Source organism: Acomys russatus, chromosome 20, assembly GCF_903995435.1.
Source record: "Acomys russatus chromosome 20, mAcoRus1.1, whole genome shotgun sequence".
Classification (NCBI taxonomy): domain Eukaryota; kingdom Metazoa; phylum Chordata; class Mammalia; order Rodentia; family Muridae; genus Acomys; species Acomys russatus.
This window is the reverse complement of record NC_067156.1, coordinates 17,275,089-17,302,828: the sequence shown is the minus strand read 5'-3', so window position 1 is coordinate 17,302,828 and position 27,740 is coordinate 17,275,089.

Below are 27,740 nucleotides of genomic sequence, written 5' to 3'. Positions count from 1 at the left end.
TTAGGAAACATTCAGTGAAAATGTGGACAGTGGAATCAGTTAAAAAATACCAAAACAGTCAAACAACATCATTTCTCTGACTCTCTCTCTCTCTCTCTCTCTCTCTCTCTCTCTCTCTCTCTCTCTCTCTCTCGCTCTCTCGCTCTCTCTCTCTCAAAGATTTTATTAACAAGATCCTGTATGAAGAGAGATGTTGCTGAAAGCCATTTCATTTGTGTTTCCATCTATCCATCATGGATCCTAGACTCTTCTGGTTTTTCATGGCTAGTAAGGGTGGCATGACAGTAGAAAAGTACGGCAGATGAAAAGCTGAGCTCATTACCATATGTAAATGTCAACAGAGTTCATGTTTTAAAAAAAAAACACCTTTTAATGTGAGAATCGGCACTGGGCCATACTTCCTCATGCACCATCTGCCAAGGCACCTTTGAAGTCCTAGGTATCCATATCCTTTGAAGTGACACAGTCATTGCTCCACACAAACGAGGCTGCTTCATGCAGCACCAGCCAAGAGATGAAAGAAATTGCCCCCCCCCAACCTGAATAACTGTTGGTGTTTTAATTAAAAAGCTACTATTCACCTTCAACAGAATATTAACTTCTGAATATCATTCTCCTAGCACAGACTGTGGAACCTATACATTTACAGGTTAGTGGTTTTGTTTTAATTCTGTGTGAAAGTTTCAGCTCTAAACATTGCCACCAGGGCTCATTATAATACTATAAATGTCAGGAAAACAATAATAGAAACAAAAACAAAGCAATAAACAGTAGAAGTGGCCAAGTTTGTCTTTGACCAAACTTCAATGCTGCTATTTTGAACCTCATTTTGACTTGGTGTCTTTTGGGGCCCCATCTCTGGATTGCTAAGTCTAATATAAACAACCAACTGAGTCATTTGAGTCAGTTCAGCTACAATTGTCCACTCTTGAAGTGTTTACCTGACCTTTAGCAAAACCCCAGATACTTCCCTTTCTCAGCAGCTACCTTAGCGTGGCTTTTCTCTGAGGTATTATATATCTCTCTTTTTTTTTTTTTTTCATAGTCTGCTGGCTGTCTCTCAGTCACCACTCACACTTAATTCATTAGAGATTGGTTCCTTTCACTCTTTCTCACACTGTGATCATTTGTAAGCACTGGTTCAACCAAGTCAATCCCCATCAGGTTCTAGACTTGTACCTAAATGAATGTGTCTGTTGTTTCTCATTGCCAACATGAAGGTGTTTACTGGATGTCTACCAGGTATCCCAAGGTGCTAATCCTTAGGTGAAAAAACTGAATACCAGGAAATGATACCTGTGAATATTGTCCTGGTGATGACCTGAATTAATGAACACAAATAAAACACATAGTGAACTACAGTAATATGGTGATTTGGGACTACATAGTATATTCTGAAAAGAGATTAATATGTTCTAGAAGAGGTCACACTTGAATAGGTAGATCAGGAAAAGTAAACTTAACAACAAAAGGAGAGTGACCTTTCACAGGAAGATTAAAAAAAAAAAAAAAAAAAAAGAGTTAGCACTCAAGGCTACTCCGGTACATAGTGAATTTGAGCTATAAAATCATATATCAAAAATCCAAACAAACAAAAAATAGATGTGATAAATTGGACATAATATGCTGGAAAAGAGGAGAGAAACTAAGACCATAGAGGTAGCAGAAAAAGGCCCAGGAATCAGAATATTGTGCCCTGGCATCAGACAAGGGTGCCCAGAAATCACTGTTATGTCCCAATATCAGACTAGAAGCTGCTGTTTCTCAAGTAATTCTTAAAGGTACTGATTCCTAATACTTCACTTAAAATGTTAAGACACTCCACAGTATCTTTATGAAAATAAAAGTTTAATTTTCCACAAGCCACAGAATTCTTTTTGTGGTGGATATTATTCAAAATATACACTTTGGTTCCCAGCCATTTATGATCATACACACGAGAGCTGACCATTGCTCAAGTAACAAATGATTAAGGCTGTTACGTAAGTAGAGATGGTGCAGGGAAGCTTCCAGATTTTAGGAAGAAGGATGACCTGTGTAATATATGGAAGAAGTACTGGGGACAAAGAGATTAGGATGGATATGCTGGAAAAAAAAATCCCTGAAATCATAGCTGTGAATACACTGCTGAGCTCAAAAGAAAGCAAAATTCGTCAACAAAATAAATATAAATCAAAAATCAAATTGGCTAAGTCAATGCTAGTGAAAGAAGCAAGAAGAAATTGTACATAAAGGAGATAGTAACGTGGGGTAATGACACCAAAAATTGGATCCAAAGGGAAAACTTCATTCTCTGTGAGGCAAAGTATTTAACTACAATCAATCAATCAATTAATCAATGCAAATTAACAAACCACAAAATAATAAAAAATAATGTCAGACCATTGCTATACCATAGATCTCAAAGGAATCAAGAACAACACTACTCTAGACTAAGGTGTCCAGCAAAAATCCAATATAACCCCTAACCTCATACTGTAAACAGTTTCTGGTACTAAGAATGTTCAAAAGCCACATGGAAACATACTTTTCCTGAAGCTTACAAATATACATAAGCCTGATCTATATAGGGAGCTCCATACGCTACTCATTTTGTAGTGCACAGTGGCTCTGCCATAGTGGAAATATATAAATTTAACTACAGAAAAACAAAATAAAATTAATAACAACATATATAGTCAGTAGGTATGACAGAGTTGGGGGAAATGGTCACATCAGATAACTAAAAATAAAGTTGAAGGTTAGAAGCATATGGTTAATGGACAGAGTTAGGCAATATGTCCTGTCAACAGGTTTCATCAAAGGGGCAGGATCTGTCATTGGTCACAGATCTTCATTGTCACTATTTAATTGAATTTAGAAGGCAGACATAAAGTCAGTTTTGTGTAAAGCTTAATGCTTGATTCTGAAGTACATGGGTGTTTGATCTGCTGTCAGTGGTCGGCTGAGAGCTGGTTAACACTGACTTTCTGATAAATAATGCCCCTTAAGCCTAAAGATCAAAATGGCTTCTGGTAAAATGGACAGAGCTGAACACTTCAAGCATATAATGACCCTCCCCCCCCCCCGCAGGGTGACTGAAAATAAGTATTAAGGTGAGTCTCACTTATTTTCAATGCAAGAGGTTAGTTGTCTATCATACTGTCCAATTTGGATTTCTTTTTAATGCCTAGAACAAAAGAATTTAGGAAAAGAAATGGAAAAGTAAATTTTAAAAATTAACAAGAGACGTGTGTGTGTGTGTGTGTGTGTGTGTGTGTGTGTGTGTGTGTATGTGTGTGTGTGTTTCTATACATGTGTATACATCAAGTCCACCTCATGTGGTTTCTCCATTGCTCTCTCTCTCTTAATGTTTGAGACAGGCTTTCTCACTGAACCTGGTGCTAATTGATTTGGGTAGGCCCGATGGCTAGCAAGCCAAAGGGATCCTCCTATCTCTCCCTTTCTCTCACTGTTATTACAGGGCAGCACTTCTGTGCCTGGCTTTTACATGGGTACTTAAAATGCAACCCTAGACTCGATGAGTTTACCTGCTTTACCTACGACATAAATTACCTACTAAGCTATTCCCTCAACTTCTGCATTTATTTCATTGTTTGTTTGAAATAGCCAGGTCTGATGGTGCACACCTGTAATCCCAGCACTCAGAGAGGCAGAGGCAGGCAGATCTCTGTGAGTTCAAGGACATCGTGGTGTACAAACTGAGTCCAGAACAGCCAAGCTACACAGAGAAACCCTGTCTCCAAAAAGTTGAAAAGTGAATATTTAAATGTATGTATGCATGTATGCCTTGGTCTGTCTCTGTGTTGGCTAGTTTAGCTTACAGTTACTGGGTACAAGAGTATAGTTTTTCAGAGTCTCAGTCATGTTGTACTTAGCTATAAAGGCATATGGTAGATCACACATATATTGAGAAAGAATTCATTTGTCAGTTGAAGAAAATTTGCAAACTACCTAACTAGCATGAACAGTTGAAAACTTCTTCGTCCAAACTGTTTTTACTTGCTTCTCTTGCTTTTGTTTCACCTTAAATTCTAGCAAATGGCTTCAAATTTGATACCCAGGTCTCTCCTCAGACAAGGGTCTGGAGGAAAAACTGAGCACATTTTGGGGCAGCTCAAGGGTGCGAGGTGACTTCTGCCTGTAACATAGGCAGCTTGCCTGCTGAAGGGCACTTTCATTCTCATATCTGTAGCTCACTCATGTTTTTCTTTGTGAGTAGACACTGGGGGACTCTGAAATTATTACTAAGTTTCTAATAATTGAAATGAAAATCCACCATCCTCAGTGACTTATTGGGAAGAATGTGGTACTTAAAAACAAGAAATACTTAGCTTCTTTCAACAGGTGCAATTATCCAACTCTACACATGTTTAATTGCACAACTCTAAAGGGGGACTCACGCTGATTTGCTGTATTCTTCACCAATGGATGTGTTTTAGCATCATGTCGATGCTTGATGCTTGGCCCAGTGACCTACGGAGTCCTGCTGTGCCACAGAATTTAAACATAATTCCCCAAATCTGAGTAGTACATTTTCACTGTATCTCACTTTTTCTTTTCTTTCCTTTCTCAGCACTGAGCTTAAAATACTCACATTTCACAACTGCTTTTGAGATAGTCTTTCTCTCTGTTTGGCTTGGCTGCCTGGACTTGTTTTGTAGACTGGGCTGGCCTAGAACTCACAGAGACATTGCCTGCCTCTGCCTCCCTGAGTATCAGGAATATAAGTGTTTGCAACCACATGTGCCTATTGCAAACTTTCACTACATACATATACAGTGTACGTGATATAATTTGATAGTAATATCTCCAATCATCTTTCTTAGCCCTCTCTTTATAACATGTCAAGACAGAGTTTCTTTATATAGTCGAAACTGGCCTTGATTGTGGCTGCTCTTCCTTCAGGGCAAACAGGGCTGAGATAGTGGCAGGGTATTTACCATCAAGCCTGCCTCCTGTCTCACTCTTTTCTGTACCTCTGGTCCACAGGCCTTTGCTGATGCCCCCTCACAACACTGACTTCTCTCTATCAGAATCAAACCTTCAACTCATTACACCGGCAGCCTAAGTCCATTTTCTCTCTTTCATTGTGGTTTGTTGATGTTGTTGTTTCTGCTTTCGCTATTCCTGTTACTGTTTTTGCATCTTTTTTTCTTTGTTTGTTTGTTTGAGACAAGGTCTCTCTCTGCAGCCTGAACTGCTCTAAACTTGTTTCCTTGCCCAGGCTTCTCTCAACCTTCAAATCCTTTTGCCTCTGATTCAAGAGCTCTAGGACAAACACCACCATCTACCTCTCTCTACTTCCTTTCAAGATATTGAGAAATTTTCAAACTTAATATTTTAGATTCTGTCTCCCAGATTCGATTTTGTATACTATAGCATTAAAGTAGCACTTTTAACATAAGTGATATTGTTTATTTCTAGTATATTTTTCAGAGGGATATTTGGATTGATTACTTTACCACTTGATCAAAGTTCCTAGAGAAATCCATAACCAGTAAAATATCAGGGCTGGGAAATGTTTATGTTAACTGGAGAAATCTCATTGAGCTCAACCTCTGTATTACTTGTGCTTCAGACATCAGTGAGCATACCCCCCCTTTTTTTTTCTCTAATGCTGTTTGGAGATGAGGCTTCAGTAGGAGCCAGTTCGTTATTCAATGCCTCTTTGATGAAACCATCTCCCTAATATGTGGCTTCTGATCTTTCAACCTTGAGTGTAGCTGAAAGCTAGAGGGGCAAGCTCTTGGATGCACTCAGTGGTTGATTTATTCTATCATGATCACAGAGTGTTTATGTAGGACCACTTTCATCAGAGACTCTTCTGCATGCATTAGAAACAAATTACTGATCATTAACAGAGCACAGATGTTGCATGATTATTCGTTCTTTCTCTTTGTGCATCCCACTTTTTTCAATTCTCATAGTCCTATTCTTCCCTTCTTTGTATCCCTCTGCATCCTGGGCTTCACACTCTAAAATGAAGAAATTAATGGAAAAAACTTGTCGTTATATTATACGACAGAGGAGGAAAGGTGTGTGGGAGCAGAACATCCTGTCTCTGGATCTGAAGATAGATCACACCTCGAGCAGTTAACTTACCTAAGATATTGCCCATATCAGCAGTTATATCTGCATCATACTCTCTCTGCCTTTACCATCACCTTTAATGATGTTAGTCTCTGTTGGGTATGTATGTATGTATGTATGTATGTATGTATGTATGTATGTATGTATGTGTTTATTTATTTTATGACACTGTTTCAAGAACCTGCCCTAAGCAAAAATTATATGAGGTGAAATTTATTTTAGGAACAATCTCTACTTTTGCTCCATAATGTTTCCTAAGATTAGTAGTAGAGAAAGAATCGCTGTCTTTGAGTAACTTCATTTTTAAGTTTTTCTCTCAACATTATTTCCCCGTATTTTAGTTTGTGACATCAGTTCAGTTTGAGGCACTCTCAAATCTAAACTCACTGTGTTAGTAAAACCACAGGAACTCCTCTGAGAATGGTTATTATCAAAGTGTGGCCAGCCAGGCTGAGTGGAGGTCTGCAGAGAACTCAGAGCTCCCTGAGAACCCAGCCACAGCTGCCTGGTTTTCAAGCATTGTGTGAGAACAGTGGGGGACAGTTTAGCTAAGTAATGTCTTCCTCAAAGGTCACTGACCCATTCTCCCAACAGATCAAATCAGGAGCTCTTGCACTGACTACCTAAACTGTTCTGGGGACATTAATGTGTGCAAGGAGAAGTGAAGGGCACAAGGGCTTTCAGATGCCTGAGAACCTCTGAAAGGAGACACTGGCAACAACTTCCCTAGTAGAGAAATATGCTTTGATCAGAGACATTCAAGCTATAGCCGAGCACACAAGTTTTGTGGATAGATCTTGATACACACTAGACTGAAAAAGGCCCAGGAGGTTGTGGCTTTGAAAAAACAGTTATCCACTCTTCTGACTCACAACCGGACTAGCACCAAATGCATACACCGGCTGAGGTAGAAAGAAGATATAGAAGTGTTACTCAAATGAAGCGTTAAGGCACGTGCACAAATATAGCACTCTGTCCTAAATCAAATCACGGAGCCGAGATTAAATCTGCATTTTAATTGGCACCAAGGTCCCATTCCAAACACATGCCTGAAATCTTACTACTTTGTTGCCTGTGGGCTGATTGTCAACTAAGAGGAACTACGGTTTTGCCTGGGGTTCTGTCTGAAATGTAAAAAAAGAAAAAGAAAAGAAAAGAAAAACAGTAAGTACAAGTATAGATATGGGGATGTAATTTCCAATACTCCCAGAGGCTTTAAACTTATAACTGAGCAGAGTTGATGCCTATGACTCCCATCTCCACTTTTCTGGACCAGGCAATGGATAGAGCCCACTGACACTGACACTGAGATAAAGTCTAGTTCAAACTCAGCAATCTCCACTCTCACAAAAGTGATGAGGTTGCTCACATTCCATCTACCCATCAGCTCCACCTACTTCTTTCACTACTGCCTGCACTTCACAGATAATTACATTTCTCTAGATTTTTGACGAGGGTCACTTCACAGAAACTAAACAAAAACAGGCACAACAGACTGCCAGTTGTTAAGAGTATTCTTTGTGATGCTGGCTTTGTCTTGCATCTACTTTTTAAAAAATAATTATATATATATGTATATATATATATATATATACATATATATATATGAGCACTTTATCTGCATGTGTACTTACATGCCAGAAAAGAATATCAGATTACATTATAGACGGTTGTGAGCCACCACATGGTTCTGGGAATTGAACTCGTGACTTAACGGATGAGAAGTCAGTGCTCTTAACCTCTGAGTGATTGCTCCTGCTCCTCAGTATCCATTTTGCTATCTTGAAATAGAGGATTGTGTTAGTTTGTTTTTTATTGCTGTAATAAGCACCTGTGATCAAAAGCAACCTTTGGAGGAAGAGTTTGTGGTAATTTTAGTAAGAATGACTTCCATTAGCCTCATATGTTTGAAAGTTGGTGGAACTGTTGGGCAAAGATTACGAAGTATCTTTTTTGAAGGAGTTATTACTGCTGCTGTGAACTATGGTTTAAAACCCTTGTTCTCTCTGTTTCTCGCTGTCTCTGTCTCTCTGTCTCTGTCTCTCTATCTCTGTCTCTCTTTGTCTTTGTGTCTCTCTGTCTCTGTCTCTCTGTCTCTGTCTCTCTGTCTCTCTCTCTGTCTCTGTCTCTCTGTCTCTCTTTGTCTCTCTGTCTCTGTCTCTCTGTCTCTGTCTCTCTGTCTCTCTCTCTGTCTCTGTCTCTGTCTCTCTGTCTCTCTGTCTGTCTGTCTGTCTGTCTCTCTCTGCCTGCTACTTGAGAGCTCTCAGCTGTTCCTGTCCTCTTGCCTTAGCTCTATGACCTCATGGACCTTAAACCTCTGGAATCAAATGGCCAGGTAAATGCTTTATTTTATAAGTCATCTCAATCACAGTGCTTTGTAACAGCTATGAAAAGGTAACTAAGACAGAATTTGGTACTAGAAGTCAGACTATTTCTGCGAAAAGCATGATCATGCTTTACTTTTAGACAAATGTGGAAGAATTTGGGACTTTGGACTAGAAAAGTCCACTGTAAATGGGGCTTAATGAATCATCTTAGGAGAAGCTTGGAAGACAGTAGTATTGATAGTAATGGGGATTACAGCAGCCCAGTTCAAGGGGTTATATAGGGAAGCAATAATAACAACTAGACTAGAAATCATTATTGTGATATTTTCGCAAAGAATGAAGCTGCCTTCTGCCCTTGTCCTAAGAAATTTTTGAGGCTAAATTGAAATTTAAGGGACTAATTATTTTGGTAGAGGAGATTTTGGGACAGCCTAATATTGCCTCTGTTACATTATTGTAATGCACAATTCAATCTACAATGTAATCTACAATACAAAAGAACAAGTGGGGCAAAAGATATGTAGTTACAAGAGAAAAAGAGCACCAGGAAATGTAATGTCAAAGGCAAGGCTTAGGCTGAAAGAAAGAAGGATATGAAGGAGGGGGACTGATCTCTGAAAGTGAATAAAAAAAGCAGTCTCTACAAGAAAAGACCCTCCCAACTAGGAGGGTCACACTTTTGGCTTTAAAGTTATAAAGGACACACAAGCAAAGCGGTTGGGAAATCTTCCTCCATGGTTAAGAAATGCTGATTAGTCTAGGAATGTAGCATAGGAGTACCTTAAAGGATTCCCTGAAGAGAGATTGCATAAGTCTATGAAGGTAAAGACATTATTAAACTTGATACCACAAGATGCTAGAGTCTTAAGGCTGTGGGTTATCTCCCATTGATATATTCTTCTACATGAGGAGTACAGGCAGCCTGAGAGACAGAGATCTTGTGGGCAGCAAAGATGGAAGGGCAGAGCCATCTAGGTACTTTGACATAAGACGTGGAGTTATAGGATTTGTAGTTAGTTCTGCTGAGTTTCAGTTGTTCATTGGTCCAGGATTTCTGCACTATTCCCAAATTCCTCCCTCTTTGAATGGCAATCTATATTGGGACCATTGTATGTTGGAATTGTGTTTGATTTAAATTTTTTATTTTAATTAATTTGCTCTTCAAATTTACAGGTGGATACAATTAAATGATTGTTTGAGTCTCAGAAACTACTTTGAACTTTTAAAAAGTCTTGAGATTGAAAGACTTGGAGACTTTAAATTTGTACTAAAACATTTGCTTTACAATATCACCACCAGACTGTGGGAGTCAAGGAGTAGAAGGTGGTGCTTTGAGTGAGAATGGGCTTCTTATGAACACAGATTCAGAATACTCAGTCACTATTTGGTGGAAGTGCTTGATAAAAATTATAAAAATAAGGTCTTTTGTTGGGCCCAGGGGTCCTGCTCAAACTAAGGCACCAGCCAAGGACAATACAGGTGGTAAACTTTAAACCCCTACCCAGATCTAGCCAATGGTCAGAACATTCTCCACAGTTGAGTGGAGAGTGGGATATGACTTTCTCACGTACTCTGGTGCCTCACATTTGACCATGTCTCCTGGAGGGAGAGACCTGGTGGCACTCAGAGGAAGGACAGCAGGTTACCAAAAAGAGACTTGATACCCTATGAGCATATACAGGGGGAGGAAGTCCCCCCCTCAGTCACAGTCATAGGGAAGGGGAAAAAGGGGAAAATGGGAGGGAGCGAAGAATGGGAGGATACAAGGGATGGGATAAACATTGAGATGTAACAAGAATAAATTAATAAAAACAATTAAAAAAATAAGGCCTTTTGGCAGAAGTTTGTTACTGGGGGTGGGCTTGCATCTTTCAAAAGACTTACACCATTTCTCGTGTTGCTTCTCTCTCTTTCTTCTTTGTTAGTGAAGAAAGGAGTTTCAGCTGCTCTAGTGACCAATCCTTTCCTCCACCATCATAGCTCATACCTTTCTGAAACCACATGCCCAATTAAATATTTTCATTTAAAAGTTGCCTTGATCACTGTATTCTGTCACAGAAATAAACAACTGAGATAGAATTCATGTCATCTTCTGGATTATAATCCATCACCAAAAGGACATCAAGGCAGAAATTCAAGGCAGGAACTGAATGAAGAAGCACAAAGAAACACTACTTTAATTTGGCTTCCTGGGCTTGCTCAGCTACATTTCATATAGAGCTTAGGCTCATTTTCCAAGGTATGCTAGTACCCAGAGCAGGCTAAGCTTCTTGTCTTAATTGACAATTACCAAAATGCCTCACAGATATAAACAAAGACCAGTCTGGAGCATTCTTCATCCAGGTTCATGTCAAGATAAAATGGAGCTAACTGTTAGAGGGAGCAAAGATAACACTTATTCTGAAGACATTCTCTCATGGTTACTGAAGAAATGTTATAAAGCACTAGACTTATGAAATGGCAAAATGGAAAATGCATGGTGACAGCGATGAATATCAGTAGTTTGAGTTTATTATTCTATCTTTCTCATGGTTAGAATTGGATAATGGTCTTTGTAGAAGTAAATGTATAACTCGCGCTTATAAACTGAGTCACCACGCTCTTTTCTTTATCTTTGTGTCTTTGTCAGGTTGATATGTTGTTGTCCATGTTCACTGGTCAGTCCACAAGTCTGAAATGAGAGTCTTCTTCATGTCCAACTGCACTGATCAGAAGCCTACCTTCTTTACCAACACTGCATAGGAAGAAAAACATTCTACAACGTCCTTCCATCCCAACATGAATGCTTTTATATAACCTCTGGATAGAAGGGGCATATTATGTTGGTGATTCCAAATAAAAAATGTTTGTCACATCCATGACAATATATGTATTCAAGGAAGTCACTAGTATACCTATCTAGGCGGGAAAAATTAAAATAGATAATGTTTCCTAGTATCAAGAGACTAGAGTTTGTGCCTTACCTCTGGCAAAATCGTTTTGGTCACCAGTTCTTACACACAGTGGGGTGAATTTATTTAAGATATCTTAAAACCATGAAACTGCATAGCTAACCCAAAGATATATGAACACACATCTGTCTGTTAAAAACATACAATATACTTGTAAAAACTAGCATTCAAACACTAATGCAGAAATACCCATACCTCAAATGCTGTGGATGTGAGAGTTTATATGAATAACCTTGGCTATTGCTCACATATCTTATAGTCTCTATTTTGCACTGAGGTGAGGTTTAAAATATCATATCAGGAAATATTTGCCATCCCACACTACTGCATGTGATCAGAAGTAGCAGCTGACATCCTTTCATGAGAAAATTAGGTGGTTTGACTCAAACTTTTTGAATATAGATGTTGAAAAAGAGTGAAATATTCCTAAGGGCACAAAGGGCAACATTTGCACTGATGAAATAGTTTGTTGATTTTCTTTTATTTTTAAATTTTAATTTATTATAATTTATTCAGATTGCACCCCATTTATTATCCACTCCATTGTATGTTCTTGTTCCCACCCTCCCTCTCTCTTTACCCCTATTCCCTTCCCCTAGACCTCTGACAGAAGGGGAACTCCTCCTCCACCATGTCTAGGTAGACTGCTTCCCCTTCCTCTGTGTGCCTGCAAGGCCTACCCAAGAAGGGAAGTGATCCAATCTGGGGAACCAGAGTTCATGTCAGAGGCAGTTTCCCCTTTCTCTACAACCATGAAGAACAAGCTGTTCATTGGCTATATCTGAAAAGGGGGTCTAGGTTTACTGCAAGCATTGTCCTTGGTTGGTGCAACAGTTTCTGCAGGACCGCCTGGGTGCAGAACCACCAGGCATGATGGTTTCCTTGCAGGACTCCTAAACCTTCTGTGCTCTTCCATCCCTCTATTCTTTCACACCACTCTCAACACTCCACCTGCAACCCAGCAGAGAATTCCAGCATCTGCTCTGATCCGTCATGCCTGAAGTCTCTCAGAGGACATCTATGTTGGGCTAAATACCCAAGTATAAGTGTGAATATACCATGTGTGTCTTCCTCGGTCTGGGTTACCTCACTCAGAAGGATCATTTTTAGTTCCATCCATTTGCCTGTAAATTTCAAGATTTCCTTCTTTTTAGTATCTGGGTAGTATTGCATTATGTAAAGGTACCACATTTTCTTTATCCATTCTTCTGTTGAGGGGCATCTAAATTGTTTCTAGATTCTGGCTATTAGGAATAAAGCTGCTATGAACATAGTTGAGCAAATGTCTTTGATGTATGGTAGGGCCTTTCTCAGGTATATACCGATGAGTGGTATGGCTGGGTCTTGAGGAAGCACTACTCCCAATTTTCTGAGAAGGTGCCAGAATGATTTCCAAAGTGGTTGTACAATTTTGCACTCCCACCAGCAACGGAGAAATGTTCCCCTTTCTCCACATCATCACTCGCATGTGCTTTCACCTGAACTTTTGATCTTAGACATTCTGGTAGGTGTAAGATGGAATGTCAGAGTTTTAATTTGCTTTACACTAATGACTAAGGATGTTGAGTATATCTTTAGGTTTTTCTCGGCCATTCTATATTCCTCTGTTGAGAATTCTCTTGTTTAGCTCTGTACACCAATTTTTAATTGGATTATTTGTTTTGGTGGTGTTTAATTTCTACAGTTCTTTATATATTTTGGATATTAGCCCTTTATCGGATGTAGGGTAGGTGAAGATCTTCTTCCACCCTGTAGACTGTCATTTTGTTCTGTTGACAATGTCCTTTGCCTTACAGAAACTTTTCAGCTTCATAAGGTCTCATTTATTAATTGTCGACCTTAAGGCCTGAGTGTGCCAATGAGTTCATGGCTCTTTCCCACTTATTCTTCTAACAGATTTAGTATGTCTAGTTTTATGTTGAGGTCTCTAATCCACTTAGACTTGAATTTTGTGCAGGGTGAGTAATATGGATATATTTGCATTTTACTATATGTAGACGTCTAGTTAGACCAGCACTATTTGCTGAAGATGCTGTCTTGAAAATGTGATATAACAACAAATATTTCAAATTTGACTTTTTAATTTAATTATTTATTTAAATAATTTATTCAGATTACATCTCTATTGTTATCCTCTCCCTTGTATCTTCCCATTCCCCTCTCCCTCCCTCTTTCACCTTATTCCCCTCCCCTAGGTTGTAGATGCAGATCTTTCAATGTTGTTTTCTAGATGGAAGTATCTATTGACATTGCTGTGTCTGGTACTTCACTTTTATTTCCTTTTTCACATCTCATTATTTAATTCACTCACACTTAGGAGTATTGTGCAATAGTGGTTTAATATAGAACATTGGTATATGAATAGACCTTCACAGGCGAACACCTTTCCTAAGCTGCTCAGAAAACTGAAGTGTGCATGCGCGTGTGTGTGTATGTGTGTGTGTATTAATAACAGATAATCATCTGAGAGTGTTCCATCTGTTTCACATGCACACACACAGACACATGAAGTAGGAAAACATAAATGTAAAAATAAAAAAGGAAATAATAAATGAGTTGCAATATAAAGTACAGAGATATAATGTGTAGTCATAGACAAAATCAAAGAGAAAAGAGAAGGCAGTGTTCAATGTGGACTGTGTTTTCACCTGATGTATTTGGGTCGATCATGGTGGCAACAGTAGTGATTTCATCTGAGAGATAAACAATGGGGTTGATTCTCTTTATCAAGGCATGCAGGGTTTTAACCATTGTGTGCTGACTTGATAGGAATTCTTTGCAACTGTATGCATAAAGGATGAATGCGAGGTCGATTTTTTTTTTCATTTCTATGTCTGCAAAGCAACCTATTCTTTTGGTTTACATGTGTTTGTGGGTGATTAGATGAATAATGGTTTTATTACTATCTGTTAGAGAGAGTGCTTTGCCTTGTCCCCCCAAGGTATGAGTGAGAATTACAAAGGCCTCACTGCTGAATGCAGAACAGACTCTGTGGTTACTAGCAGAGAGCTCCCTCCCTCCGTTTCTTTCTTTCTCCGGGCTTGAGACAAGTTTGGAGGCCAGTCTTTTCTCCTTTGCACTCTACTGGCTCTTGCAGCCTGAAGCTAGCTTGTTATAACCTACTTAGGCAGTGGGGAGCTGCCGCCCATCACTTCAGAATCAATGGCTGCAGATGGAAACTTGGATGCAGTGCCTTCTGCCTGCAGGAACAAGCAGTTAATAGATTTTATTATAATTATTTTTAACTGCAAAAGCTCAGAAGGAAACTTAAAGGAGGTGTGCAGGTTTGCTGGTTTGCTAATCAAAATCACACAGTTGCACACAACAAAGGGCAGTGGAGTCTTTTGAAGGCATCTTTCTCAGAGCCCGGAGAAATATTAATAACGATACAAAGAATAAATCTGTCCTTTGGGAGGTTTGTTTGTATGAACCTCAAATGTCAGTTCATCTGAATTTTGCAAAAGGAAAGAAATATTCACTAAGTTACCATCAAGGGAGTAACAATTCTTTTGTGCTCTTGTTTTCTTGGTATATGTACATATGAATGTGTCTTTGTGTGTGTGTGTGTGTGTGTGTGTGTGTGTGTGTGTGTGTGCGCGTGTGTGAATGCTCCCATATAGATAAACTTTTTCTTATTTTTTTCTAAGGGAGAGAAGAATGCTTACATGTTTCCAATGACTGAGGCTCATATCTTTATTCAAAGAAAAACATCATAATGTATGTTTAATTTTGTCAAATATATAATACTTCCTGACCTGGGTCTTGCATTAACCAGAGACTGAGTGATACTGCATACAAAGATAACCATTTGCCCTTTCTCTTTGAGTCTGTATTTCTTATAGTTGTCTGCTACAGTTTGAAAATCACATAGCATATCCTACCTCTTGAGGTTTGTGGTAGGTATAAAGGAAAGGTCTAGGAATCATTCACCAAACTCAGTAATAGAAATAATGTCTAATATATCCCTTTAGGGTTCATAAGCAGTCTTCTTTATTGAAAAAAATCTTGCAGATCATGGAGTTTTAAATTCATCATTTTTCTTAATTACCCCTTTGTACAATGAGCCGCAGTTGTAGACATTATTTGTTGCTGTCTTCTACTCAAAATATATTCTCTATGATGGAGAATAAAAAATACAAGCTTTTTATTATGTTGTTTTGAAAAACTTGTCCCCCATAGTCTCAGACATTTGAATACTTGAGTCCTATTGGGTCATGCTATTTTGGAAGGTTAAGGCGGTGTGATCTTGATGAAGGAAGTACAAAACTCTTGTCAGGTTTGATAGCATAAAAATTTGACAATTAAATTAATTTATTTACTTATTTGCTTTACATCCCAATTGTAATCCCTTCCCTCCTCTTCTTCTTCTCTCTTCCCCTAATCCTCCCTCCTCTACCCCTCAGAAAAGGAGTTCCCCACTCAACCTAATCTAGCACATCCAGTCACTTCAGGACTGTCAACATCCTTTTTCTTGGTGGCTAGCAAGGCATCACTGCCAGAAGGAAGCAATCAAAAAGCATGCAACAGAGGCCTTGTCAAAGACACACACACACACACACACACACACCCTTACTAGGGTACCCATATAAAGACTCACCTGCCTATAGGGTGCATATGTGCAGGGGAGCTAGGTCCAGTCCATGTATAGTCTGTGGTTGGTGCTTCAGTCTCCATAAGCACCCCTCAGCCCAGGTTAGTTTGCTCTGTTGGTCTTTTTGTGGATATCCTGTCCCCAGAGGTCCTTATAGCTTTCCTCCTACTCTTCCACAATATTTGGCTGTGAGTCTCAGCAGCTTTTTCTATACTCTGGTGGGTGGGGCCTCTCAGAGGATAGCTATGGTAGGCTCCCATCTGCAAGTATAGAAGGGTATTGTTAATAGTGTCAGGGGTTGGCCCTTTCCTTTGGTGTGGGACTTGGGTTGAATAAGGCATTGACTTTCCCTCAATCTCTGCTCTATCTTTATCCCTGCACATCTTATAGGCAGGGTAAATTTTGGGTTGAAGTTTTTATGGGTGGGTTGGTGCTCCCCTCACTCCTCTAGGAGTCTTGTCTGGTTAGAGAGTGGCCTTTTCCATCTCCATGTCTCAACCACAAGGGGTCTTGGTTAGGGTCACCTCCATATCCACCCAGGAACCTACCCCATCATAGGTGTACAGCTTGTCTCAGAGATGCCCTGCCTGCAGTTGGGCTTCTCTGTGCAACCCCTCTGTCCTCATGCCCCCCCCTACTCTCCCCACATCTAATCCCCAACCTTATTTTCTTCAGCACTCTCCTATCTTGTTCCCTCTCTTCAACCACTTCTACCACCATCTATTCTATTTCCCACTTTGAATGAGCAACCTCCCTTAGATCCTCTTGTTACTTAGATTTTTTTGGGGTCCCCAAATTTAAGTATGGTTTTCCTGTACTAAATGGTTAATTTAGTTAAAATTCCACATATACATGAGTACATACCATGTGTGTCCTTCTGGGTCTGGGTTACCTCACTCAGGATGATATTAGATTTGCCCTACTTCCAGTTCCTCCTCTCTTCATGTTTGAGGTTGAAGATGTGATCAGCTAGCTTTCTTCTCCTTCTCCCTTGCCTGACACTTGTTGACATCATTTCCTGTCATAATGCACTATCCATCTTCAAATGTAAGCCAAAATGAACTCTTTCTTTTGAAAATTGCCTTTGTCAGTGTTTTATCATAGTAATAGTTTATATTTTCCACCTTCATCTCTATAGGAGAGTAATGGGCGCCTATTGGAGTCATGATATAGAGTAATCTTAGATGAAAAGTTTAGAGAAAACTGATTTATCTTAGTAAATATGAGGAAACTTTTCCTGCTATTTTCTTGAATGTGAAATAGCCTTCACAAAGTTACCATGAGTTTTGACTTATCTTAGCAGCTGTGGGGAAGTTACTAGTTCCTGAAAGCTCTGTCCTGAACCAGTAGATTATTCCATGGTGGAGGCAAAACACAGCTGTATTATTGAGATCAGGTTAAATAGTAGAAACATCTGAATAGATGGTGGAAATCAGTCACTATGATGTTTATTCCCCTGACCCTTGTACTTTTTTGTCTGCTTCTTGGTTACTAGGAGAAAAAGAGCTCATCTCTATCACACCCTTCTATTGAGAAGCTCTACTTCATCATAAACCCAGAATAAAGCAAGCAGCATGCCACAATCTATAATCACTGAACTTATGAACCAAACTGACTATCACGTCCTGTGAACTGTTCCTGTAGGGTACTTGTCATGGAGTCAGGCACTCTGGGCAAACATTTCCCTAGTGCTTTACTCTGATACAGTAGCATGGGATTATTGTAGACTTTCTAGCTAGTTAACTGCTTACTGTACAAGAGAAGATGCTACCCATGCACTGGTTATATCACAATGGGTACATGGTCAGGAGCTGATTATCTTTACAACTAAGCATGAAACATAGGCTTAGAAATACCTCTATTGGTGAGGACATCCTATTGGGACTCTAGGTGAGAGAAGTATGGGTAATTGGGGAAATAGAAGGATCCAGAGGGTCGTAGAAACCTACAAGAAGAACACTATGATGGGCGGATCTTGGCCCAGGGGTTCTGCTCAGGCTATGGCACCAACCAAGGACAATGTGTGCAGTAAGCATCAAATCTCTACGCAGATCCAGCCAATGGACTGGACATTCTCCACTGTTAAGTGGAAAGTGGGGACTGACTTTCACACAAACTCTGGTAGCCCATATTTGAACACATCGCCTGGATGAGGAGGCCCTGTGGCACTCAGAGGAAGGAAAGCTATCAAGAAGAGACTTGATACCCTATGAGTATATACAGGGGAAGGAGGTCCCCCTCAGTCACAGTCATAGGGGAGGGAAATAGGAGTAAAGTGGGAGGGAGGGAAGAATGGTAGGATACATGGGATGGGATAACAATTGAGATGTAATATGAGTATTATCAATAAAAAATAAATAAACTAAAAAAAACACCTCTATTTATGCTATGTTGGTAGAAGCCCCTTCCAGAATGCCTTTCAGGCTGACTCAAAATTAACATCTCATAAGAACTCTGAGAACATAGCTTTAATAGCTATCTGTCAAAATATACTAGTACATATTCTTGGTAATAATATCATTCAATTAAAATTTTAATTGAATTTATATGAAGTTAATGACTATGTGTACCCAATTAAATGGTAATTTCATTTGGATTTTTAAGATGATACTATGATATTCTTTCTTTGCTACTGTTTTTGAATTTAAGGTTATGTCAGCTATTTCATAATCAACACACCTAAACAAATACCAGAAGAGAAAAATCCAGGAACAGTAAACCTAGTATTTATTGTTATAATTTAGGTATTTTTTTTTTTTTTTTTTTTTTTTTTTTTTTTTTTTTTTTTTTTTTTTTGAATTTTTTTTTTTTTTATTAATTTATTCTTGTTACATCTCAATGTTTATCCCATCCCTTGTATCCTCCCATTCCTCCCCCCCCATTTTCCCATTATTCCCCTCCCCTATGACTGTTCCTGAGGGGGATTACGTCCCCCTATATATTCTCATAGGGTATCAAGTCTCTTCTTGGCTACTTGCTGTCCTTCCTCTGAGTGCCACCAGGTCTCCCCCTCCAGGGGACATGGTCAAATGTGAGGCACCAGAGTATGTGAGAAAGTCGTATCACACTCTCCACTCAACTGTGGAGAATATTCTGACCATTGGCTAGATCTCCAGGCATGCAGGGATGGTTTAATATACGGAAATCCATCAATGTAATCCATCATATAAACAAACTGAAAATAAAAAACCACATGATTATCTCCTTGGATGCAGAGAAAGCATTTGATAAAATTCAACACCCATTCATGTTTAAAGTTTTAGAGAGATCGGGGATACAAGGCACTTTCCTCAACATAATAATTTAGGTATTAAATGTGCCATGTGGTTACTTCCTGTACCCCCTCCATTTTGTGTATGAGAAAGAAGAGGCAGTGCTCACTGAATGGCCCAACTATGGCTTGACTGGATAATACAAGGTGAATCTTTTCACCATTCTTAACCATCTTGACAGCTCAATTTTCTTCTAACAGTGAATAAAAAAACATGTATGGGCAGAATGATGATAATATAATACTATAGTTAAGAAATAAAACTCCTCATAGAAATGTTTCTTTTTCTCCTGCTTTTGGTTAAAATGTATTACAATAAAAATTGAATATATTACTTTTTAAATCCCAGTAGATATTGTTTTATTGAAAGTATCCATTAGAATTTTAAAATGTAGATTTGACTCTGCAATAAGTTACATTATATAATGCAATTATATTTTACATTGCTAAGAGAAAGTTATATAAAGCCTCACTCTTAACAAACAGAGTCCTTCACTGATGCAGCTCCATTTGGCCATCTTTTCCCATGTCACAGTGTTCCTATGTCAGATTTCCTTTCAGGTAAACAATATACTCTACAGATAGAAGTCGGGGCCAGAGACCACTTGTGTGCTTTCTTATTCATACTCTGTAGACAGAAACTCTTCTGATAATAGCAGTAGAAATTAGCACAACTAGTAAAATGGTTGCCTTACAAGAGCAAGGACTCCAGTTTTAACCCCAGTACTCATAACAACAACAACAACAAAAGAGCTGGATGAAGTGATGCACACTTATGATCTGGTTAATATAAAATATGGCTAATGTTTATTATTAGTCTTATAATTACTATTCATTATTATCTAAGTCACTATTACAATCAATAAAGTCACAGACATCTGACAGATTTTAAAACAGCCTTATTTCACCTGGGGCATGGCTGATATGACCTCTTCAACTATCCTTGTCTCCCAAGCCCACATATTATGGCATCTGCTCTAATAATTTTTATTTGTGCTACTTCCCATCCACAGTTCTAAAATCCTTGCTAATTCTAGGCTACTGTTCTCTCTCTGTGGCGAGCTGACAATGTGTTTCTCTCCACACTTACTGATTCTGTTGCTTCTGTTTCCTTCTTCCTCCAATACCTGTCTGCTTCCTCTTGTGACCTTTCCATCCCCAATTTCCGTGAAGGATATCTGCTTGCTGCCCAGATAAACACGTTCTCACTTACACCTGTCCCTGTTGTGTAAACCTTGCCTAAGAAATTATTCCTGTCTAACCAATAAAAAGCCAATACCTGGGCAGGGCAGAGGGAAGGTAGTTAGGGCAAAGGTTCATGCTTCTTCCAGGCATTCCTTCAAAGCATATCTAACTTCCAAGATTGCCTTCAATGGGCTACTAGATCCTGTCAACAAGAGATGTTTGTCAAATTTCCTGAGGAGATAAATAGTTCAGAGGATTCCTCACGCTCATGCAGGTTGACTTATTCACTCAAGTTTGAATTCAATCAGTCACCCATGAATAGATAGTTACTAATTTCTTGGTGCATTTGTCGTTCTTTGAAGGCTAGAATAGTGATTAGGACACTACACCTGTTACTATGGATGCTACCATCCAGAACATAAAACTGACACCTGAAGACAAGACATTAGTAACAGACACCCTGAAAGAGATACGAATTAAGAGATATGCAGAAGAGGACCCCGGCCTGTGACTTTACTGACTTCCCCTTTATTTTATTACAGATCTAGCCAGTTCTCTCACAACACTTATAAGAAAGTCTGAATGGAATACCTAGCATGGAGTGGAGGCTTCCACTGGTTTCTCATGTTTAGTCAGGCATATTGAAATTTACAGAAAAAAAGGAAGAAGTCATAGTATCTTTATTTGTGGCTGATAGGGTAATATGCATAAGTAATGTAAAGTTTTCATGAGGAAACTCATATAGCTGGTAACCACTCTGAAAAAAAGTAACATGATAGAAAATTAACTCATAAAAATCAGTACTCTTCCTATATACAAATTACAAATGGACTCAGAAAGAAATTAGTGAACTACACCTTTCACAATAACCTCAAATAATATAAAATATACCAGGGCAATTCTAATCAAGCAAGTGAAACACTGTATGATTAAAAACTTCAAGTCACTGAGGAAAAATTAAAGAAAATATTGGAAGATGGAAAGATCTCCCATGATTATGTATTGGAAGGATTATCATAGTAAAAATGGTCATCCTATCGAAACCGATCTTCAGATTCAATGCAATACCTACCACAATCCCAACACAATTATTCACAGAAATTGGAAAATCAACTCTCAATTTCATATGAAAACACCCAAACACAAAAAAGGATAGCGAAAACAATCCAGAATAATAAAAAAATAGCTAGAGGTAGCCCTATTCCCAATTTCAAGTTGTACTATAGAGCTATAGTAATAAAAAAAAAAACTATGGTATTGCCACAAAAATGGATATGTTCATCAATATATTGGACTGGAGACCCAGACATAAATCAATAAACCTATGAACACTTGTTTTTTTTTTTTTTAAAGAAGACAGAAATACAAACTGGATTAAAAGATAGCATCTTCAACAAATGATGCTGGTCACAGCTAATGGCTGTATGTAGAAGAATCCAGATAGATCCACACTTATCACCCAGCACAAAACTGAAGTCCAAATGGATCAAAATCCTTAACATAAAAGCAAATACGCTGAACATGACAAAAGAGAAAGTACAGAATAGTCTTAAAGTCACTTGTCACTTACACATGAAATAATTTTGTGAACCAGACACCATTAGCAAAAGCAAAAATCAGAGAAGCTTACGCACACCAAAGGGCACTGATATTCTGATAAATAAATCCCCTACAGAATGAGAAAAGTTTTTTCTTAACCAACTACCAATCTGATAGAGGATTAATATCCAAAATATATAAAGAACTCAAACAACTAGATATCAAGAAAACAAAAAACTCAACTAAAATGGGATACAGATCTAAGCAGAAAGTTCTAAGTAGTAGGAATGCAAATGACTAAAAAAGAAATGTTCGTCATCCTTAGTTGTTAGGGGAAGGCAAATCAAGACTACTTTGAGATTTCATTTTACACATACTAGCATGAATAATATCAGTAAAACAAGTGACAGCGTATGATGGAGGGAATGTGGAGCGAGTGGACCACTCCATTGCTGGTAGGAGTGAAAACTTGTACAGTCACTATAGAAAATAGTATGCAGCACCTAAGAAAGATAGGAATAAATCTGCCATGAAATCCAGCTGTCCTTCTCAAGTTGCTCAACACTTGCTCAACTATGTTCATTGCAGCTCTTTGACAATATCCAAAAATTAAAGTAGTTGACCCTCAACAGAAGAATGAAGAAAATATAGCACATTTGTGCAATGGAGTTTTTTTTTTCAGGTATTCAAAAAATGAAATAATGAAACTTAGAGGTAAATGGATGGAAATAGGCAAAAATCATACTGAGTGAGACAATTTAGGCCCAGAAAGATATGGTATGTATTCACTTACATGTGGATATTAACTAAGGCAATCATAAACAAGCTACCAACTATAGAATCACAAAGGAATGCACTGAGTAAGGGACTGGTGGTCCATATAGATTTTCCTAGGAAAGGGAAAAAGAATAAATGGTTGTGGACAGATGGTGTGTGTGTGTGTGTGTGTGTGTGTGTGTGTGTGTGTGTGTGTGTGTTTGTGTGTGTGTGTGTGTCTGGAATAGGAAGATAAATGGGGAAGGGAAATGAAGAGGGTGATAACAGAGTGAATACAGAGAGAGAGACAGCTAAAATTAAAGACCATTTGAAGTGTAGTATTAAAACCCAAGTCTTTAGAATCTTTCTAATATATATATATACATATATATGTGTGTGTGTGTATAAAATACATAAAGAAACTGATTGTGGGGTTGGGTTGGGTGTTGAACAACAACTGGTACATCTATAATACAGGCACTACACTCAAGGGTCAGGGAGCATCACAGAAGAGGGGAAAGAGTGCCTGCAATAGCCAGAAGACCAAGATTTCTGCTCTAAGCATCTTCTAATGATGATATAGAAGCTGCACTTGTGAAATTACAATATGAGTGGCTGAACAAAACCTTCATAATGCCAATACATATTGAAAATCTCAAAGGAGATGGAGGACATTGTATAGGACCCCACCCACAGATAAACAGCTACATACTATAATGATTGTTGAAAGAGATATAGAGAAAGACAAAGAGACAGAGACAGAGAGAAAGGTGAGGGTAGAAGGAGAGAGAAAGTGAGAATGAGAACCAGTCATTTCAGGAAACAAGATAGGTTATCAAAATCCAGTGGTCAGCCCAAATCTCATATACGTATGAAGAACACTAAATGGATTCTTCAGGTTATATGTAAGATAAATATAGTTCTTGGTTATCAAATACTCAAAAAATAAGTTGATGCTCACATGCTTTGCTGTTTGTGTCTGCAATTCCTATGTCCTCCGTTGAGAGCACACCCCTCTTAAGTCTCCTGCTCCAATGCTGAAGACATCATCTCCCATTCCCTCAATACTTCAACATAAAATGATTAATTTTAATTTTAGGTATGTATGGATTTTTCCTTTTTAACTATAACTCACTTCATAAAGATATTGTTAAGTGTACACTAATTTGATTTTGATTGATGTATAACTCTTTGTGATCCAAACTTCTGTCCCAAAATGGAACTTTATCCCCATCCCACATATTCACACACAGTCCATCTTTTCATCAGTCCCTACCAGTACCTTTACCAGTAAACATTCAGGATGTGCTACCTCAGTCAGAATTAATGACTATCTTTTTAATATTGGTGCCTGAGTATTGCTCTTTTTCTTATTATTTATATGTTTTATGGTTACACTTTGCAGTGATCACTAGCTAATGAGATTATCAGCAACTTATATCTCTTTTCAGGCGAAAATATGGTCCTAATATTTGAATTGTCAAGGAGCATTAGCTATTCTTGGTAAAAAAAAAAAAGGGGGGGGGGGCGGGGGTTATCCCTATCTGGAGAATGGATTTATCTGCATCCTTTATTTTTTCTGTAATAGCCATTATCTTAACAGTGTCTTTGAATGACAGGTATATCCACATATTAGTAAATTCTATTATTTGTCATCTAATAGTTATTGCTATTAAATATTTAACTAAAGAATGCCCCCAAATGATTGGAAAATAATCTTTTCTATGGGTTTCACCATGTAAATGTTACATGGGTAGTGTGTTTGTGGAGGCCTGAGATGTCTTTGAGCAGCTCCCCCAATCACATTTTACCTTGGTTTTTGAGACAGGAGCTTTCAATGAACTTGGATCTCACAGATTCCTTTAGAACAGCTGTTCGGTACACACCGCAGGTTGTCTGTTTCTTCACTCTCATGAAAGAGTTAAAAGTATGTGACACTACACAGCAAACAGTTTTTATTTTCAGTATGGAGCTTAGATCTAGGACATTGTGCTTTACTTTACTGACCATGACATCTCCACAACTCAATTTCACCTCATTCCTTATGATTCCCTTTTTTTATGACTAGATATCACAGACATTTTCAACGAAGTATTGTATAAGGTAGAAGAAAGGGATGAAGACACACACACAAATCCATTCCTCCAGCCTTACTTGTTCCAATAATCTCATTAAGTGCCAGACTTCTTCAAAATGCCCAATAACAAAGCAAGAAGTAGAAAACAATGGCACATAGCTCTCATACTTTCCATAATTGTAGCTTTTCCTGGTTTTCTGCAGAAGACAAATATCAGGTTGGTGGTTCTGATAGAAAGAATTGTAAGGGAAAGAGGGAAAATGGGTCAGTCCAGAGCTATTTACAACCAAGGAAGATTTTTTTATCTCATTATTGGGTAGCAAACCCCAAAGTACTGAAGTAGGCTGTGGTGCTGATTTACACAGCTGTAGATATCCTTTCTTTCTACTCACTTATGATAATGCTGATTAGAATTATGATAAAGAGTAAGGGTAACCCTGGCACTTACCATATGTGAATGTCTGATTATGGAAGATAATGGTTATTTTCCATTAGGTGTAAATGTCCATTAACTGCAGGCATTGTGATTGCTCTGCATTTCTGAGCACTGGTTACTGCACAACTTTAACTATGAAAAAAATCATCTATTCTCATATTTTATTTATAGATAAAGTCTTACCTTCGTTTTGGTTGCCAAATTCAGTATGGGATTGCATTTGACCAAATGGGCCTAACTTTGCATTGCTGCTCTCTATTAAGCATTCTCACTAATGGGAGAAAGGCAATCATGTTTGGCAGATCCCTTATTTATGCAAATGCCTACTTCAGGTCTATTTAACAGAATAGAGAGACTAGAAATTATGTATTTAGTCTTTTAAGGTGCTTAAAAAATTGTCTCCCATCATTAGCACATTTGAGGGTGTAATTTCTTCACTAGCATTTGGATTTTAAATGATTATGTATTTTCTTTGCTTTGTAGCAGCAGATGTTTTGTCAATCATTAGGATATGTTCCAACTGCATGTAGCTCTCCTTCCAGAACACATGGCTGGGCAGGACTTCTGGCTTTATGGTTCAGTGGGGACATGAATCTAGCATAGTTGGGAAGGCAAGATCATGTGATGATACATCAGATTTTCCACAAATTTTTTGTTCATTTATTATACAGTAGGTATAAGAATGACTCAAAACCTCTTGTCCATGAGCTGCTACTCCAAGTGGAGATTAAGCTTCCAGGCGAACTACTTAGCCCTTCACAAGGAGCACGCATAGTAAATATGAAAGAGGCCTATGTTGCCTTATGCCTCTGTGATTTGAGGATTTGTGTTGTCACATTGTGAGGTAGATGACTGTGATTAGTACAGATGGGGGCTTAGCTTATAATTAGCTTATAATTGAGAAATGGAAAGTGCACTGTGTATTTAGCCAAAATCAATAAAAGTTTATTTGCTGTTTCTACAGAGAAAAAATTAATGGGATAATCACAAATATTTCTGATGATTTTATTCAACTATTAAGAATTTTAAAGCTTATTATCTATAAAAGGGACACTATGGTTTTCAGATAAAACACATAAAAAAATGTAATTCTGTATGTAGCCCTAATGAAGTTATTGCCTGGCTCAGGAAACATAAAGTTACACCATAGGATAGTAATTTTGTGTGCCCACTTATACTGAGGCTGGGATTACAGTCTTGAAAACCAGAAGAAAGATAAAGTGTATAAACTTCAGATTTCAGATTACAGAAAGAAATGGTACAAGAAGACTTGTGAGTATTGTGAAAAGCTCTAGATCTAGATGATAAAACTCTCCATTCATTTAGTTAGTTTTACACATTTTAATTAAACTAATTATACTACTTTCCCCTTCTAATTACATCCATAGCCTCAGATAAATCCCCTCCATCTAACCCCTTCCATGCACCCCATTTCAAATGGACATCCTCTTTTTCTTTGATTGTGGATGTTACCCACATGTATGTATTTATAAATATACAAATACAACCCACTGAGTCTGTTTCTGTTGTCTGTGTGTATATAGTTGCAGAGGGGAGTTGACCATTATGCACTGGACAACCAATATTGGGCTTTATCTCAGGGAGATATTAATTTTTCCCTTGTGTGTAGTTCCTTATCTAAGGCACCCATGAAGTTTTTTCCTATACCATGTTAGCATGTCCATTGATATTTACATGGTTTTAATATTGCTTATTCAGCCATTTCTACAAGAGCTTGCTTCACGGCTGACTTCCTGGCCCTAACTCTGGCCATAACAGTCTTCCTACCCTGTTATTCAGTGATATTTTCCAAATCAAAGATGCAGTAGCTGTGATAGTGCCTGGACTCCACATTACCCATTACATTATGTCCTTTGTGGTTTTCTGTGATGGCCTCCATTAGCTTTAAGAAGTGCTACTTTGATTTGGACTCTTAACTACACTTATTTGTGTGTGTAAGAATAAGACTTAGAATCTATAAGGAATTATGCTGATCTAGAAAATAGCAGTAGTAGATACTCTTCTAATATCCACGCCTTCACTAGACACAGAAAGTTTACTATGTTTCTAGCACCAGGCAGCATTTCTCTCCTGTTGAGTAGGCACTAACTCTAGTTAAACAGCTGTTGGTTGACACTAACATGTGAGCGCCACTTCCTCAGTATTTACAGATTTCCTGCCATGCTATCTATTGTCGAGGTCCATAGATGTAGCAGCTAGGTAGGACTATTAATCCTTTTCTGCCTTGTCAGATTACAGAGTATTTTATGTTACCATGGAAGCAAGACTTCAGGATGAAAGCTTTTAGGTCAGATTCAGCTCAAATAATCTGACTCCACTGTCCTAAGAATGTAATGTCTTCAGCAATAGGGGCTTACATTCAGATTCTGAGAGGCAACCAAGTTCAAAGGCAGTAGCCTATTTTCTCTGAAATTTGCTTGGATTACCATGTTCAGACATTTAAAAGGAGATTTCTCATGCCTAGTGCTGTTATTTTTTTCTTTTTTAGGCTAT